The 20280-nt window shown below is 42.7% G+C and overlaps 1 long non-coding RNA gene across 1 annotated transcript in view; it reads left to right on the forward strand.

The window, feature by feature from the left end:
• The window catches only part of LOC142204003 (uncharacterized), a 72456-nt gene that overhangs the window by 26207 nt on the left and 25969 nt on the right, over positions 1-20280 (forward strand). Inside the window, exon 4 of the long non-coding RNA XR_012716133.1 lies at positions 937-988. This is a non-coding gene — a long non-coding RNA (uncharacterized LOC142204003). The remainder of the gene's footprint in view (positions 1-936; positions 989-20280) is intronic.

Raw genomic sequence — 20280 nt, forward strand, 5'->3', positions numbered from 1 at the left:
GGATTGGATCTCTTTTTAGATTTTTCAGTGCATTTTTGGGATTATTTCATTGACAGTGCTCTGAAACATGTATCTCTCTATCGTTAGCTAAATTACAACTCTCATTGACTATCTGGGCATACTACAGATTGAACAAAACCTGGTTCATGTGAGGGGAAAACAAGATGACTCTTCTTATTCATTCATCAGCTTTCTCCCGGTTTCTGTTTGAGGGTTGATTGTTGGCTCTTAGGTGGGTGGGTATTTGTCCTTTAGTCTCACATTCATAGGGTATCATACAGATACACCATATTCAAATGGGTCATCTGCTGCTGCTAAAAAAAAATGATATTCAACCTTCCGATCCGCTATTCCTTCTGGTTCTACTTCCTGGTCCTTCTTCAGACACAGGAAGTGATTGCTCACTTCCTGTCTAACCCACCTCAGGCAGTCATTGGCTAAACACTCACTTCCTGTTTGTCAAGAAGGACCAGAAAATAGAGACCAGCAGGACGGGTGAGAAATTGTGGTGCAAGTAGAACTTTTTTGGTTTTTATGTCATAACCCATTATTTAAAAATTTGTACAACCCCCATTTATGACCAACCCCTATTTTGGCAAGACCACCCCCCTTTAATACATGACAATACTTTTGTGTGTCATACCGCGTTCCCGTCTAAACTAGAATAGCTCAATCTGTAGATGAGTACAAACTGGTTACGACTTATGACATAAGGAACGTTTGGGGGCAGTAGAGGACGCTACCAATAACATGAGACTTTGTAAATCACCCCATAGACTTGAAAACCTATGAGCGCACCTGGGAACATAGCCGGCCTAGTGACAGGTGCACTTACTAGCATGCTTGGGTTACAAAGACCTGTGGAAATATGCAACGCCTTTGTCTTTCTAATCTTTCTGGGCTCTAAATATAATCTTGCTTGTCTTCTTTCGGCAGATTCCAGCGGTGAAGAGATGTCAGACGCACGAGGCCGCGGCAGAATGTGCAGGTATTTACAGAACATTTGTGTCATTGGACATAACATCACAGACATGTGAGTGACAGACGTGGTCATCTGAGCCGCCGCTCCTCACAAAGGGGACTTGTTCTCTGTGTGTATGGGGTGAAGTAGGTGGCTGAGAACATAATGACATGTGTGCACTGGGCGATCAAAGCCGGGCTACGTGATCATAGCATTAGTACTGCAAGACCAAGAGCAGGCACATACTTAGTCAGCGACTAAACACTAAATCAACCTGCAGCTGTCATAGCGCGCTGGGAGTTGTAGTTTTGCAATCACAAGGTGGGGGGCGCTTTACTAATCTACTTGTCTATGTAGATTTCATCTTTTGGGTGCACTTGCTCTTCGAGGGTCATGTCCTAAGTCTGTGTATTGTGAGACTACCTCTAAAATGTTGATGGAAATCTGATACTCTTACATGAGATATCCAGAAGAAACTTAAGTTTCAGGGAGATAGTAACATAAAAGTCCTTTAATCTGGCACCTCTGAGACCCGGAAGGTGTGGAAATCTCAAATATTCTGGATTATTGGAAAGACATTGCAAAATACACGAAGAGCCAACCACATTGCAAATATTCTGGATTATCAGATGGTTAGAAGAACATTCTGTACTTGAAGGAAGGATCATATTAAGACGTTTTGTGGATGAGCAGATGCCGTATCGATGGACGTCTGCTCTCTTAGCACATGGAGTCGCTCTTCCAGGATCTGGATGTACTCTGTCCAGGTGCTTCATCTCACAATGTGATTGTGTCCCGTCTATAGATTTTGCACCTATTAAAACCTCTTATACTCTGATCATTATATTGAGTGCCGGTGACAGATGATTCTAATGGAGACTTTTCCTATTAGGACTTGAAAGATGTAAATAAAAACCATATGATAATCAAAGAATACCATATGTGGCACATAGTAGACAATCTGGGACCATGTTTTCCATTATATGCATATATTTTACACTCAGAGGCCCTGTCCACCTTCTCAACCAGTCTTACTATTGCTTCAATACACCCAAATGAAGAAATTTTCCATATAATTTGAATCGACAAAAAATAAACCCTGCCGTTTTGTGTATACAGCTCCGATGCAGACTTATGTTTCCATAGAAAATAGAAACCCACGTGTAGCCTAGTCCTGCAGTCATATTCCCTTCTTTACATTCCCTACTTCTTGCTAACATGTATTCAGTAGGGAACATCGCTACAGAATCAGACTACACACAGGATGGTAGTCTGTCACAATGGAGACACATAGGTCTACATAGAAGCTAGAGACACAAAAGGATGTTTTTCTTCAAGACTATGTTCTTATCAATATCTCAGGCCATCTGCAGTTTACGGAAGGAGTTGTACCGCACTTCAGTGGGTGTAACTTTCCAGTTTCGATTAGAAATCTCCCACCGTTTTGTGTATACATCTCCTATGCAGACCTATGTGTCTCCATGGAAAGAACAAGCCCTTTGTGGTCTAGTCCTGCAGTCATACTCTCTACCTTCTATTCCCTATTCCTGTATATTCAGTATAGAGGTGTGAACACAGGATCAGACTACAGTTAGGACCGTAGTCTGTAACCATGGAGACACATAGGTCTACATAGAAGCCACAGGCATAAAATGGTAACATATTTCCCTTCAAGACTATTGATGTTATCACCATCCTGTCACCGACCATCTGCCATAAATCAAAGGCGCTTTACAGCACACTGTAGTGTTTATGGTCTGTTGAAAGGTGGGTAAAGCGTTGTCCTTTATTCTAGACCCCTTTAAGTAATGAAAAACAGGTTACTGCCCCTTTAACAATAATGATTTCAGCTCATAGCTCTGTGGGGGTTCATGTAGGCTGCGTAGATGCATTTCAGTTTGAGGTTTTTACATTTACATGACGTTTGTTGTGCTTTTTGTATGTTTTTGATGCTTTTTGTGATGAATTTTTCATGAGTTGTCTCATTCCTGATTTTACATATCTAATGTGGTAGATGACTGTGCGGTAGTTTATGGAAATACGGTAGGATGGATCTTCATCAATGAAACGAACCGATGGGAATATGTTTTTTTAATGTTTGTTCTTTGCATGAGGTATATGGGACCACTGTCAAAAAAAATGTGATTTTTTTATTTGGTGTCCGTTCAATATAACAATTCTCAGTTTTAAAGATAACTTATGGGGATTTATTTATGGCAAATACATTTTACATACTATATATGTTTGACCACTGGGGGTCCATCTATTGAGCCCCATGATCCAGAAAACTGGTTGCCTGAGGGAATGTGATTGTGCTCGCTATAGACTATAATGGAAAGCCCACATATGGCCATCTTTGTGATGACTACAGAGGACCAAATAGCAGGATTGGCTCGGATCAATTGTTTATGGAATATGCAGGACAGTCTTCTTGGTGTGCTGTTTTCTGTCTCTCCCCTCTCGTAGCATGTTATTTAACACAGAACAAGACAGAGAGACTGTAGCATGAACCTCCTCCCCTCTCACAGCACATAGTTTTACACAGACCAAGGCAGAGAGACTGTAGCATGAACCTCCTCCCCTCTCACAGCACATAGTTTTACACAGACCAAGGCAGAGAGACTGTAGCATGAACCTCCTCCCCTCTCACAGCACATAGTTTTACACAGACCAAGGCAGAGAGACTGTAGCATGAACCTCCTCCCCTCTCACAGCACATAGTTTTACACAGACCAAGGCAGAGAGACTGTAGCATGAACCTCCTCCCCTCTCACAGCACATAGTTTTACACAGACCAAGGCAGAGAGACTGTAGCTTGAACCTCCTCCCCTCTCACAGCACATAGTTTTACACAGACCAAGGCAGAGAGACTGTAGCATGAACCTCCTCCCCTCTCACAGCACATAGTTTTACACAGACCAAGGCAGAGAGACTGTAGCATGAACTTCCTCCCCTCTCACAGCACATAGTTTTACACAGACCAAGGCAGAGAGACTGCAGCAAAATCAGCCCCCCCCCCCCAATGCAGACTGAGGGAGAGAAATTGTAGAATGATCCCCCTACTTTATCACTGTATTTCTTTTACACAGACCGAGGCAAATGGACTGCAGCATCAACCTCCTTCCCTCTCACAGCATTTTCTTTTACACAGACCAAGGCAGATGGACTGCAGCATGATCTACCTGTCGTCTGAAAGCATTTTCTTATACTCAGACTCAGGCAGAGAAACTGCAGCATGATCATTCTCCCCTTTCACACCATCTTCTTTTATATAAACCAGACAGAGAGACTGCAGCATCATGCTCCTCTGTTCCTACAGTATTGATCAGCATACAGCATGATCCAACTCCACTCGCAGCATAGTAACACTGCTGCAGCTGCATCCCCCTCCTTTCCTTTCTTGTATTTCTTGTATTACTCTAGAAAAATTATTTGGTAACCGAGGAGGTTTCTGAATATTTATAAAGACCCTTCAAGCAGGCAAAGGTGGCCTAAATATAAAAATATAACAAGCGCACCTTCCAATACATTATGTGCCATACTCCAAATCGTGCATTGTTTTCTGTCATCAGCCATTGCAAAGGACCACCAAAATCTTGTCAATACACATGTTTGGGATAATGTTTACTTATTATAGGGTTTTTGATTTAGCGGCCCTTAAAGTATTTTGCATGACCCATCTCCATGTCTGCAGCCGGTGGATATGTTAAGATGGCAGGCAGCCGCGTTCATCTTATTTCTTTTCGAGGTGGACCGCTCCGGAATGTTTCACAAATAAATACTTACTGTGAGTAGCTGTTTATTCAGTTTTAATCCCATTTCCACCTCCATCATTTCTGAACAGAAAAGACGGAGGGAATACATTAAAGATGAAACATTTGGTGAGGAGCGACCCTGTTCTAAGTTCCTCCTTCCTCTTGGCGGTTTGCTGCTTTTTACACAGGCTAAGGCTGCATATTTTGTACACTCCTGGGACTGACACACAGCCCTCCTATTATGTCTTATTAAAAGGCCTGACAGCCTGCAAATCTATGATGAAAGCAGAGTCTACAGACGTGGTAGATGACTACGTCTCAATTTCTGGGCATATTTCTCCTTAAGGGTCTGATCATTCTACCATATCTGGATCAGTATATAACTGATATGATAAAATGGGTATTAAAGGTAATATCTCAAGTCAGGAAGGAAATATCATGCCTACTTCAAAGACTCACTCCACCCAAGGGCAATGAGACTATACACGTAGATGCAGCAGTATAGGCATGGTTAGGAGAATTGCTATCCATATACCTTATTCGAATAAATGGATGTTGGACTGGCCCTCCAGAGTACTAGAGGATCCTATGTGGGCCAAGGCTGTAGCTCAATAATGGTCCAGTAGAAGACACCAAATTATTAAGGGTTTAGTAGGAATTGTTAGAGGGTAGACCCCAGAAACATTGTATCTGTTGGACCCAAAAAAACCTCAGTCCAACACCGGGAAGATCCAAGTTTGTAAGTTCTATCTATGAGCCACAACAGAGCTGCTAACATGGAGTGACCTTGGCTTTTATGGACTGAATGTAATGTAATACCACATTTCCCCTGTAGTGGCCACTGATGAGAAAACGATTAGCGGATGGCAGCCTATCTCTTATTAAAGAGGACAATCCCCTTTAATAAGAGCATGAAGAAAATATGTAGCAGGGAAGAAGTACTTTTCAGTTTGTAGTTTTGCGCCACACCTCAGGCATGGTAATGTATGACCACTAATATGGTCTATAGTGTAACTTCTACAGAGACTATCCTTCCAGGGTCCTATAAGGCATCAGAGTTCATGGCTTACAAATTCCTAATTTAAGCCAATGCTTAAATCTATTTAATCGGGGGTGGGTCTTTGAGAAAGGGAGATTGTAACCCAACAGGACACCGTATAACAATCCCCCTAAATAATTAAGCCCCTTTGTAGTAATAGATAACCGGACACTAATATGGTTAACGACACCATTCATAGGAGTTGTCATCCCACAGATTATTTTTTTTTTTTTTAAAAAAGTCCTATTTTACACCCATGCTTAAATCTCTTTCAGCGGGGGTGGGTCTTTGATGGTGATTGGAAATAACACTGCAGCTGATTTTATTATGACTAGTAGCTGGATATTCTCTCACTTTATGTTGGATATTCTCTCACTTAATGTGTCCCACATATCTCTCATCGAACACTGACTGCAGATACCGTTTCCAAATAGCAAGACACACAATAAATCTTCTAAATGACCCACCCCCCGCCTTCCATGTCTAATGTCTCTGTGATTCCTTGGCGAGCTCCCGGTCTTCAGGTTGTCAGCCCAAAAATTTCCGTCTTTGTGTGAGCACAGTGTGAAACCTAAGAGCAAGGTTATGATGAAAATAGCAGAGTGAAAAACATTGTCAAAAGTGCTTGGGTTTCCTGGCTTCAAGGCACAGGGAGATAAATTAATTCCATGAAGAACAGACTGATTTTTCGGTAGGATTCCTTTTACTTCAAAGGTTTTGTGCAGTGATAGCGGAGGCGGCTGAGGGAATAAAAATTGTTTTATCAAACCCGTTTACACTGCAAAAGACATGTCATGTAGAAGATTGGTTAATAGTCATGACCTGTCGGTGGCATCACTGCAAAAAATTCTGACACCCCATCCAAAACATCTCTTAGATGCATTTTTGATCTCGGTTAGATACAGTTTTCATACATAGTGCCCATATTCCGAGGAGGGTAGTGGAGCGGTCTCAGTGGTGGTAGCCCTAGGACATTTGCTCCTTTTGGCCCTATATAATTCAATCCTGTATACTCCAATACCCTGAAAAAAACAAACTTTTTGTTAAAAATCTTTGTTGTATCCCACTGACGGTATTCCATGACCCTATCCTTAGCATGCATACCATGGAGGGAGCTTGTCCAGCTGACAAGGGGCTCAGTACCGAGTTCTGTGATCCATGGTCCTTTGCTCAATTTCCTACCCTATTGTTTTTAATAGAGATGAGTGAGTACTATTCGAAACAGGCGTTTTGAATAGCACGCCCCCATAGGAATGAATGGAAGTGGCTACATGGATTCATTACTATGGGTGCGTGCTATTCGAAACTGGAGTTTCGAATAGTACTCGCTCATCTCTAGAAACAATGAAGTTCCTCTTGGGAGGGGAGTCCTCTACTCAATAGTAAAGAAGGGTGGGACCACTGGTGTAACTATAAGGATCACAGTTGTGATCGGGCCCAGAAGCTCGGGGGAGATGGGGGTCTACAGGTCACCCTTAACACATTAGGTCTGGTTAAACTTCTTTCATCTTATTTCTAATCTCCTTTGTTAGCAGGGAAGCTGTGTATCATACATTTATTCCCCCTGTCCTCTGGTGCCCTGGAAAAGATTCATGATGCACAGCCTTCCACGGTCAGAAAGGGGAAAATGAAATCTTTAATGGTAAAAAATAGTAGGTGGTCAGCAGCGTATAGTCACGGAGGGATTTTGTAGAGAAGTCCCAAAAGGGAGAATAATTACTATGTGAAAGACACAGACTGGGGATGGGAAGTTTGTGTGCACAGACATGTTGCGATCAAGTCTTCATGGTGGTCGTGGCCTAGATGGGGAAGGAAAGGGGAAATGTAAATGCTGCTAAAATATTCAGACGGGATGACACTGATGGTTGTAAGGAGAAGTGGTGCAGGAAGTCAATGCTGAGCTTTGGAACCAAGGCTTGTCAACCTTTAGTTACGCCCCTGGGTTGAACCAACTAAAAGTAGATCCCCCTCTGCAAGGGCTCCATAGCAGATGTATGGTCTGACACTGACATGAAATTTATACCCTTCACACAAGGATAAAGGAAACCCTGCTGAGGATTTCTACATGACTGTTCCTCATGGGCGGAGTAAACCATAAGCTCCACCTCTCCACAGGCATTACAAGATTAGCAAAGAAGGAGGGTCATATCAATCTATTTTCCCACAAGGTTTGGGAAGTAGGAAGTAAATATTTGTTTTGCCCTCATGTTGGGAGATACTTGTTGAAGCTGTGGGGCCGCCATGTAAATACCGGGAGCCCCTTTACTGACGCCATGTTTACTGACTGCCTGTTCACGGCCTCAGACTTATGTATAACTTCATACAGACGGCGAGGTAAATGAATACTATATAGGAACAGGAAAAGACTGATTAATCCAAGAGATGGAGTCCTGAGGGGTGGGATTACTGCGCGGGGTAAATTTTTATGACAAGAGTAAATGTTTGGCACAAGAGCGTCGGAAATTGAAAATTGATTTAAAACTTTTTCTTAAGCCGTCACACGTCTTTGGTGCTTTTGCTGTTGTATTAATGCACATCCGGTAGAAAATTACTATTAAAACAAAACCTTATACCATGCTGAAAGGAGTGTTTTATGGTGCCTTTAACACTCTGCTTTCCTTACGACGGCTGGCGGAAAGGCTCTATATAAATATACACGTATACACCCCTGCACCCCATCTGGAATCACAGAATACATGTGTACTGTATTTTCGGCAAAAAGCTAGTTAAGTTCAGTCACCGCCACCGAGGACAATAATAATTTATTACAGGGATTTACAATGGTTTCATTAAGTAAATAAATTAAAGCGGATCCGAGGCCTAAACACGGCGGGGGCAGGCGACTTGTGGGCTGTGCCAGGGTAAATAGGAAAGTCACTTCGTACCTTATGAGGTCACCGTTTCTCAGCCGAGTGATACATTTGGGGATTGGTTTAGCTACCTGCATGGCAGCCATACTGTATAGTAATGAGGGGTTACACTAAGTGACGGCCAAAATGAGCAACGTTTGCCAAAAACTCCAAGAATTGGGTGCGAGCCATCGTTGTAAAGATCACTGAACCCATAAGACAGTATGATTTTTATATATGTGCTGTTATTCCGAAACAGCGCCACCCTTGTTCCAAAACTGTGTCTGGTATTGCATTCACTGGAATAGGGCTGAATTGCAATATCAAACACAGCCCATGGACAAGAGTAAATGTTGGCCCTTATTCTTTGATAATTCTGACATTTCCTATACGAACATAAGACACTATACATCCAGAGCTGCCTGGTTCACGAATACGATGGCTGAACTAGAGGAAGAAGGCCCATAGGTATAGGGGTTAAAGGGGACATGACTAGAGTTGAGCCGATCTTGAGATTTCAGGATCGATTTTAAAATCTGATTTCTGATCATTTCCCAGCCCATCCCCATGAAATTTGCTCGATCACCGATTGGGATCTGATCTTTCCCGATCCTGATCACTCAACCCTAATTGTATATTATATATACAGTAGAGTTGAGCCGATCTTGAGATTTCAAAATCCGATTTACGATCATTTTCCAACCGATCTCAATCAGGATCGTAAAATTTGCTCAATCGCCGATCGGGATCCGATCATTTCCAATCCCGATCGCTCAACCCTAGACATAACACATTTAAAGGGGTATTCCTAAACTGATATTTATGACATATCTTTATGCACCTATCAGCCTTTTCCTATGGATGTCCATGTGGGGATGTCAATTTCCTGGGCCCCAAATGCAAAACAGGGTCCCCACCAGCTGGGTTACACCCATGGCTGCCATAATATGAAGTGTGTGTGTTTGCAGTAAAGGAGCTAATAACGTCCATAGTAGTAATGTACCTACTGGTTACCAGTTTCACTGATTGGTGGTGGTCTGCCTTCTGAGACCCCTCCTAGATCCTAAGAATGGGGATGGGGTGGTGTGATGGTGTGCCAAGACAACCTAGCTAACCTGGTGGCTGGTAGCGCCGCTCTGCAGGACTATATGGGGGCTGCATTTACTTAATTCTTAAGATTAATTTATTATAAATATTTTTTTAATATTATAAATAAATAAATGTTATTTATAGTAATTTATTATTAATATCCATTTTCTTATTTTTTAATTTCTCTATTATTTAAATATTACTACTATATTATTATTATTATTATTATTATTATTATTATTATGTATTTAAATATATACTTAATATTCATATTATTATCTATATTAATACCATTTATTATTAATATTATTTGGATTATAGATATATTCAAATTATTTATATTAATAATTATTTATAATTTATTTGTATTCATACAATTTATTATAAATATTATTTTTATTATTATATATTACTATTATTTATACTAATAATCATATTTTATTTTTATTCATACAATTTATTATAAATATTATTTTTATTATTATTTTACTATTATTTATATTAATAATATTTGATATTTTTTGCCGCCATATTAAAAGACACACCCCACCATAATTCGGGCCTAAATTCCTTGAGACCATCATTGCGCCCTCTCGATGTTGCAAACTCAACGGAGGCCGTTCCACGTTGATTCCGACGAGTTTTTCGCTTCCAGATATTTGTGATCAATTTTATTTTATTTTTTTAAATTTTATTTCGATGGGGGATAAAATAAATAAATAAATAAATGTTTCTATTATGAAAAAGCCATATGACGCGTTTCGGGGACTGAAAAGCTGAGTATTTAAAGAGGATTGGATTGATTTAAGATTATCTCGGCCCCCGGTGTACATTTGTATTTTTAATGGGTGTAAACAATGTGTTTGCAAAGTGCTTGCAATTCTAATTAGTGGGGGGAGGTTTGGTATTATGTGAGACATTCATCGCACCTTATGGGAAACAAGAGGCTTTGTTAGCGATGGCTGAGAAATTATAAAAGGCTTCCCATGCTTCACGCCAGCACACAGCTCAATTTAGATTTGGGGGGTTTAACCCCTTTGCTGCCTGTGATTGCCTCCTCTTTAGCAAATGAATTGAAATATAGGGTAATATACTTTGCAGCTGCCCGTCCTGCTATGGGAGCCATTTAACTTTCTTTGTCAATTTCTTTTTCTCATTATTACGATTGGAGGCGCCAGCTTTCTTAAAGTGCACCTGTCACCTATACACAGTAGAAGTCTTTTAAATTACAGCAGATTCAGATGCAAAACTTGCGGGCGCGCTACGTCGGCGACGTGTGAAACGACGATGGCTTTTTTTATGCACCCTGGGAAAGTGAGGCTGGGGGCATAACTAAGCAAAGATGACCAATTGTAGTAATAATCACTGGGCAGGATGATCGGAGAATGATCTGTCCTATCAAAAATAAATGCCCCCCCTCCCCTTGGGAAGAAACTGTGAATGAGAAGGCAACTCCATTCAGTTCCCACAAAAACTGTCCGAAGTGAATGGTAGGGACATCGAGCTATGGTGAAAATATAACGGTGATGGAGTGGATATACATAGCTGTCAGATTGGACAAGGTAATTGGCCCATCGTGATGTTGTAGACCCCTCGTGACAGATTAGATGTCTGGATGTGGACCCATTTGGGCGACAATTATGCAGGCTGTAGGTATTAAGATTTTGCTAAGAGGTCTGGCTGCCATTCCCTTAAAGTCTACCATATACCTTCAATAGCTGCCAATAGGGTTGAGACGATCTTGAGATTTTAGGATCGATTTTAAAATTCTATTTCATTTTCCACCCAATCGCGATCGTGAAATTTGCTCAATCGCCGATCAGGATCCGATCTATCCCGATCGCTCAACCCTAGTCAATGCTTCTCTATGGGAAAAGTCATTTTTAGGGTTGAGCCGATCTTGAGATTTCAAAATCCGATTTACGATCATTTTCCAGCCAATTCCGATCATGAAATTTGCTCAATCGCCGATCGGGATCCAATCTTTCCCAATGGCTCAACCCTAGCTACCAATTATTCCCCCCATACATGTGCACGCTGGACCGAGACAGGCATACATATGTTCTGAATGAAGAGAAGAGAGTAGACTTCTTCGAGACACCTCTGGCAGCAACTTATCAACCCTAAGAACAAAAGGATTGGACATGTAAAGGATCCAGCATGGCGGATCCTTCTATCCCTCTACACCATCTTTCAGGAAGAGTTGAGTAGTCCCCATAGACATCAGGTAGTCAGCAGGCTGCCGAAATTGGTTCAGCCAAAGATTCCTATAGGTTGGCTTAAATGTGTTTCTCCTATACTAAAGCAATGCCACAGACACAATAACCTTAAGGTCCAAGTTAAAGAGGCCCCAATCCATTGGCCGTTTACCCCAATGACTGTCATCACCACAAGAATTGCTTGGTAAATTCAGAGTTGCAGACATTGGAGATGAAGCAATACATGGCAACCAACCATTAAAATCAGTGGGGTCTATGTACTGCAATGGCCAACTGGTCTTGTATGAGCAGATGACATAACAAGTATCGCTGTTCCTCTCCACCCCATTACACTGGGAGATGTGATACCAATAAACCATCATTTGGCCAACAATTGACCCTTGCCTAAAAGGCCCTCAGAGGGGTCCTAATAAGATTGACCCTCCTACATTACCTGCGTAAAAGTGAAGGCAATGGAAGAATCAGAGACAGAGACAGTTCTTTGAGGGTCCATGACGCCTTTCTTAATATTTTTTTGGGTGGTGTCGCCTTTAAAACAGTCACAGAATGCCTGGCCATCACGTATCAAGTTCACCTTAACCTCAAGACTCTTCTGCACTGAGAGAAAGATCAGCTCTGGATGTTCAGAAACATAACAGTGAAACTTCCTGACAGGCAAGACAGGAAGTCACAAGGTCGCTGTCCGGCCAAAAAACGAAGCAAAACAAAGTGCGGACAATAGATTCTCCCTTCTCTTACAAATGGTTGTTATTGTAGCAGAATCACAATTTAAGCCCATGCCAATGAATTTTTTTTTTTTTTTGTCTTCATAATAACAACGTCCTCAATTTTGACGACTTCCATAGAACAAAGGGAACCCCATAGTAAGGACCAACCAGAGCCCGTCATTATCGTGTGAAGTGTTTGTTTCCTACCCCATATACGAGCCATGACCATTGGGATAGATTCCTACCCCCTTCTTTGTTAAAAATGTAGTTCTTCTGTAGGTTCTTACCACCCAGAGGGCGGGGACAACGGAGGGCTGGGCCCCTTAACTGGTATAGCCCTATAGCTCTTATGTTGCTTAATTTAAAGGGATTGTCCACTATGGGTTGCTAAGATCTCTCTGTAATCTGTAGGGAACCCTTGCAGTAAGTGTCGATTTCTCTGCAGCGCCTCCACAGGGGAAATAAAGCATTACACCCTGTCCATTCAAATCAATGGTCTGTCTGTATAATGCTGGACAGGACAGGTTCTCCATAGTGAGAGACACTCTTTGTAACCACTCTATACTCCGGCCAGGAGCTGAGGATCCTGAACAGAAGACCCCTCCTCTATTAACCCACTGCTGATAGGGTACATGAGAATGTGGGCAGAGTATAATAATTTCACTTGTTCGACCCAAAACAAACCAGGGACCCGAGCCACCCGATCTCGAAACGACACGAATCTTAGGAGGTCGTCCATCTTTGTACTAAATGGCATAAATGTAACAGCTGTACCAAGATGCCCAGCGACGTGCTGAAGCGGGCACCACACAAGCAGAATCCATTAAAATCTTTTGTCTTTTGTGCGTGCACCTTGAGGCAGATGAGGCTTTTCTGCAGATATTGGGCTATTATTGCCATGGAGCCTAGTGTAAACATATCCTTACATTACCTGCACATTATACACAGCGCTTCCTTAGTAACGTTCCGCCTGGGGCTCGGCTGTTTGCTTATCTCTTTATTGCGACACGGAAAATGTTTTCCATACAAACAGAGGACAAGAATAGAATCAGCAACTGAGCAACAGACTTAACCCCTTCACTCCAGTCATAGCAACTCAGGAGGGGGACGGAGCGTGACTTGACATAAGCAGTGTCGGACTGACCTACCAGAATACCTCCAGATCCTCCGGTAGCCCGGGCTCTAACACAATAATGGTCCAGCAGAAGATACCTGAATTTGAAGGGTACTATGTTCTATTTCTTGGGGGTTATTGGAAGGTGGACCCCCAGAATTATTTTATTTGGTGGGCCCAAGGAACCTCAGTCACTGGACATATGGATTGGTCACCAACACTGCACAACAGTTTCCACCAACTACTGAAATAAAGATACGGGAGAACGACAGTCCCTATAGTGTCATAGTTGTACAGTCTGTAACCTATAGATCACTATGTGACCTAGATAGGCCCGGTTCACATCTGCACATGGGACTCCATTTGGGAAGTCCGCTTGTAGACCCCCGAACGGAAACCTAATCGGTTACCTTAGGAAACCTACGGACCCCATAGACTATATTGGGGTTCATGTGGTTTCTTCTTGGCTTCTTCCTTAAAAATGCAGAGAGAAAACTGCTGCTCTGCATTTTTGATGTAGAGATGGGAAACGTAATGACCTGAACGCAGATGTGAACCGGGCCTTATACTGTATATGGCGGCATACAATACATTGGAAGATAAGCAATAGTCCAGTGTAGATTTTTCCAGCACCTCAAAGCTTCAAACTATGCCTCTGTAGGCTCATATTGATTTTGTATTAACACCCAAAGCCTCAGAATCCAAAATTTGCCTATTCTTTTAGTTCTGGGTTCCTAGTTACCTATAGGAATTGCGCTTGTTGGTGCTCGCCACCTGATATACAGTATTACTTGGTTTCTTCCATGCTGAAGGTCCAAGCCAGGGGTGTAGCTATAGGGGGTGTAGCGGTAAAAGTCGCTCCCGCACCCTGGATTCTGAGGGGGCCCCAAAGGTCACATAAAATATACCACTATTCTAAATAAGGTAGGTAGGGGCCCTGTTACAGATTTTGCACTGGGGCCCAGAAGCTTCAGGTTTGGCCTCTGGACCAAGCCTATGTAAATGTTGGCATTATTCCTAAGCAGACACGATTCAGGGTTTACTTGCTTCTGTATATAAGTAAATAATCCCGCGATTTACTTTAAAAAATCTGATTAATAAGACTGATCGGCTTTTCCAGTGAATTTCTCCTATTCTGCTCCGTCTGTGGTTCACAAAGGCTTTTCTGTTGGTTTATGGCCAATGACGGTGTTAGAAAGCAGCAAGTAAACGCGATTGAGGTAACTAAGCGCTATCCAGGTAGGGGGTCCTATATGGTCCAGTTTACCCTATGCATGACCCTCTTAGATCACGTCAGGACAATCTAGGCTATAATAGGCTAATGACTTTACAAGGTAACCTATGTACTTGTGAGGCACCCATTGTGTCTCATAGTCTCTGATCTCATTGGTTTGTAGATGCTGGTTCACCCCATAGTGCAGTCTGTCATCTCCGCAGGAGGAAATGGTTGAAGTAGTTATTTACAACATTTTTTTGTTACCCAAATCTAGTGCCCAGCCAGTAGAGAGATTTAGCGCATCAAGACAAGTTGTTGTCTGCTGACAGATTCTAATGGAAACCAAGGCGAATTTTAATAGCCCCGGTAGTATTATTATTGCCGGTTTAGGCTCCATCCACATAATAGTTTCTGGCACAATGCACTACCAGTACAACCAAACACTACAGCACCACACCGATGGCTCAACTGACACCAGCAGGACCGACAGACACCATTGAGAGTGGGTTTCACATCTGCGCCCGTGCCCACTATAGGCAATCATGCCAGCTTCCATCTTCTGCCCTGAGAAAATGGACAAGAGACGGAAACCCGGCAGTCAGTTTTCAAACCCATTCACTTGTAGCTAACCCTATGGTTGGTAACACATATTAGGCAATATTAGGTGATCCTGTAGATTTTGGTTGGACTAGACGCTCCTCTGATTCTCCCATGTTAGATGAAATTCTAACCAATATTTTTTGTTTTTGTTTATATTAGCCCCCACATTGGCAACGACCCACTGAGAACACGCTGGGTCAATGTAAGGGTACTGAGAGGGATAACTGTAAGGGGCATTGCGCTATAATAATATTATGTGGCCAGTATACAATGTATAGACCCCTCGGCTTCCAGTTCTGTACACAGCGCCGTAAAGCTGAGCATTTCAGGGGCTGGTCATTCGCCTTCCGCCAAGGATTCCATCTCAAAAATTTGCACCGAATTCCGCCCTGAATCAATAAGAGTCTTTATCTTACCGATGGCACAAGACACCCCACTGATATGAGGCCAAGAAAAAGCCAAGACAGAAAGTGCAGAGGAAGTTAAGGTGCAACGTGAACACACCCTACACCTGCAACAATCCATACATCTATGTCCATTACATGACCCATTCAAATTTTTTATTCCCTGGAAATAACCAGTCCAGGTGCCCACCTCAAGCAAAAAATCTTGAAAACCACAAGAAATTGACACTGAAAATCTTATCAAAAACCTGCATAACTTTTTGAAACAATCTTAAAGTAGGCTTTAATGTAGCCTGTCATTCAGCCCCTGTGCAGACTGTAAGACGAGCAGTTTGTGATGAGATATTCCCAGCTCCAGCCCGGAGCGCAGTACACAGCTATTCATTAACTCTGACACTGGGCCGTTCTCAGTGCCTCTTGCAGCCACACCAGGGGTTGTTTAAGGACAAAGGGGATTTGCATAGTTTCTGCTGTGACTGCTGAACAGCAGATATAAACATGTTCTTCCGTATCCAGTATAAATAGGTTGTTTGTCCCTTTTCTACAGAGATCACTCGATAACCTTTGCTATGGCGGGCACCGGGGCTCAAATATAGGCTTTTATTTACATCCAAAGCCGGGAGACTTTATCTGTATGGAAAGGAGAACTTTTTTTTTTCTTTGCAGTTTCTAGTAGCCCCTGAGACCTGATTTCCTCCCCGCTGCAAAAGCAGTGACCTTAAAAAATACCAGGCGCCAACATAAACACCGGGGACGTATTCTGATTGTTTCACATGCAGTAAATGCTAATGAATACAAACAATGGGCTCGGAATCTGGAATACGGGATTTTAGCTCCTGCCGAGGACGCGACGATGGCCGAAAGAAAATGTCTTATGGGTTGAAGATTATCGGAAAGAGATACAAGTCTCATGTCAACGATATATCAGGCCCTTGGAGTGAAGGGGCCCAGTGTAGGTGAATTACGTGCCCTGTTTTCATGGTTGGTGAGGACCATTAAAATCCCATCTACAATAACAATGTAACCTATGAATAGGAGGGGTGTTGTTCTTGGGCAAAAGGCGTCCATGTTTTTCTAATCCTAGACAAGTCCCTTAATTCTGAATGAACAGTGAAATAAGCATCAAGTCATCCTATTCCAGGTGGAGAGGGGTAAGCACCTCCAGAAGGGGGCCCTATTTTTCTTTGGTTACTACTAACCATGATTTACGCCATACTTACTGGCGTCTTGATCCAGCGTGTTCTGGAGTTCACATCCCCATCCCATTTGTGGGCACATGACAAGTGTCTTTTTGTTCCGTAACGCCCCTTTTTCATGACGTGGACACAAGGTATACCACTTACACCAATTTTTTGTGACATGTTCGGCACAGTACAGTGCCCATTGGAGACTGGAGCATTCTATTGGGCTGGGAGATTTGCCAAAACTTCCAGGTCACCCCTTTTTACAGAAGTCTCCCAAACATTTCATGAGAGTTGGCAAGATGGATGTGTGCCCACTGGCTGACTATACCATACGTCTTAGAGGGATGTCAGTCATTCCCTTGTGGGGCCGCCAGCTATACCCTATACCAGGGATGATTGACAGGGTCAGACCAATCATGAGAAGCGGCATGTCCGATCTCTTCTTCTAAAGATGTAGCTACATGAACTCTCCATCATTATAAACACCCCAAGTACTGGTATCAGTGTGGGCCCAGTTGGTCCGATCCTCATCAATCAGATGTCTATGAAGTGTCCAGTCTAAAAAGTTTCAGATGGAAATATCTTCTATTTTATAGATCTGACTCACCGCTGACCCTATCAAGGGTTAAACACTTCAATGAAATGCTAAATTTATATGACAACCACAAAATCTGCCGGAGCTGTCGACCCCTTGGCCCACATTGTCCACTCTCAATATGTCTGCCTACTGCTAGACCTATTCTCCGTTCACTTATTGTTCCCAAAACCTGTCCAGTCAACCGTTTCCCCTCAAAAACACAAAAGGGACGGAGTGACATTTTGACGTCTTTGTATGCACTGAAAAGCGCCTGTACCCAGCATGCACTGCGGCCGGCCTCCGTGCCGCACATCACTTCTTGTTCTTACACGCTTGACACTGATGGAGAGTCAGAAACCCTTATATATCCTGTTCAGAGGCCGCAAGTCTCAAACCACAAGTACTTGTGTGCAGAGTCCTTCAGATAAGTGGAATTTTTAGATTCCCATCCCCCCCCACCAAAATTTTTTGCTTATCAAAGGGGTAGAAAGATTAACCGTTTCGTGCAGAATTATGCATTGTCTAGACCCTACGTTTGCGAGGACAGACAGAATTTTTTATTATGCTGCCGAGTTTAGCAGCCCCGGTTCTGCCGTCACATAGGGCGACTGATAGGAATTTAGAAAATTTGAGATTTTGACCATTGGGGCTCCACTTACCCCTAAAATATTATGTGTATCAAGTACTCGTTGTTCGAGGACCCCCATCAATCCTCCTGTAGGTCACAGGTGAAGTGTATTTGTGACTGCCTGTACTCGAGTGTCTGCTTAGGCTGCCAGCCAAGTATCCTTCAAGGATTTGTCTAAAAGATGAATGAGGGACCTAAAGGTCATCCCAGACCGTCAGGGCAGTCACCCCATGAAAAGTGGCACAAAACATAATTAAGGAGATACTCCAACCACTAGTACTGGTGACTACAAGGAGTGCACCTATTACAAGGGCACAGGGGATGGTCACCCATATAGGAAGTCATAGGCATCTTGGAAGAAGATCACACAAAAGGGAGGAGGGCAAATCCAGAAAACAGGACGAAACGTATGTGAGAGATGGTAGAAAAAAGATCAGGGGTCTGGCAGGTGAACTTCAGTTTTAAGAAAATCTCAAAAATGGCCTGTTGGGGGTAATTTGGTAGGACTGGAGAGGAAGGGTAAGTTTACAAGGGGTCTTTTGGTCCGGAAACTGAGACGGAGGCCGCCTCAGGTTCCGAATCGAAAAACGGGTGGTGTAAACAGGTAGGGAGCGCCATCTAGAACTTGTGTAATCCAAAATGGTAGCTTGGGATAAAATTTAAAGGGATTTTCCAGAACTATGATATTAACATCCTATCTATAGGACAGGTCATCAATATCAGATCGGTGAGAGTCCAATACCTGGCACTGTCATCGAATAGTTTGGGCAAGTGCCGTTTCCTCTTCTCAGGTCAGTGACGTCACATGGCTATACTGTAGTTCAGTTTCATTCACATGAATGGGGCTGAGCTGCAATATCAAGTACAGCCACTATACATTGTATGTCGTTGTGCTTGGTAAGCAGTCAAGAGGCCACAGTGGTCACCGGGACAGTGGAACAATGAGCCAGCTGGTCAGCAGGAGTACCAGGTATCATATCCCAACCTATCTTATCCTCATGTCAAACCTCAGACGACCTTATTGCTGTATGTAGCTGCGTCCAGTGAGCTGAATATATTCTACTAAGCAGAAAAACATGGCTGCTGTCTTCCCGTAACAGTACCATGCTTACAGTGAATGAAACCTGCAGTACCAGACACAGCCTAAAAACATAAGTGGCGCTGTTAGACACACCCGTTAAAATAAGGTTTCTATCATACACATTGTAATTATTGCACGTTGTAACTACTTTACATTGCATAAATCCCTGAAGTCTATGCCAGCCACAAGGTAGTGTAGATTTCGGTGCAAGCGCACGGCCTGGTGGAGGTTGCGCCTGATTTATGAAGACTGACATTAGAAATGCCATAAATTTGCCCCAATGTGTTATATCACTGGGGGGGTTGTGGCCTAGAGATAATCAGTTTTTCATTCCAGGAATTGACTACATGGGTTGGTCTACAAGGGGTTAATATTTTTGCTGACACCCTGCAAGTTTGGGGCTATGTAATGGAAATAGCCCAGGTGCACTGCAAATGTTCAGCCATTCTTTATGAGAGAAAAAAAAATCGCCTCTAGGTACATGCAACCTGGGATCCAGAATAGTAGCAAACAGCCTGTAAACCTCCCAGTGCACCCCACTGCTATATACAGGGACACCCAGAATCTGCTGTGTGCGGGATGTACTGTATATGTGCCATGTAATATACTCTCTGCACTATATGTCCCAGAGCTCAGCTCTCCTCTATTATATAACTTATATATCACAGAGCTCAGCTTCTCTCCTCTATCATATAACCCTATATATCACACAGCTCAGCTTCTCTCTTCTATCATATAACCCTATATATTACAGAGCTCAGCTTCTCTCCTCTATTATATAACTTATATATCACAGAGCTCAGCTTCTCTCCTCTATCATATAACCTATATATCACACAGCTCAGCTTCTCTCCTCT

This window comes from Leptodactylus fuscus, chromosome 5 (genome assembly GCF_031893055.1).
Source record: "Leptodactylus fuscus isolate aLepFus1 chromosome 5, aLepFus1.hap2, whole genome shotgun sequence".
Taxonomy (NCBI): domain Eukaryota; kingdom Metazoa; phylum Chordata; class Amphibia; order Anura; family Leptodactylidae; genus Leptodactylus; species Leptodactylus fuscus.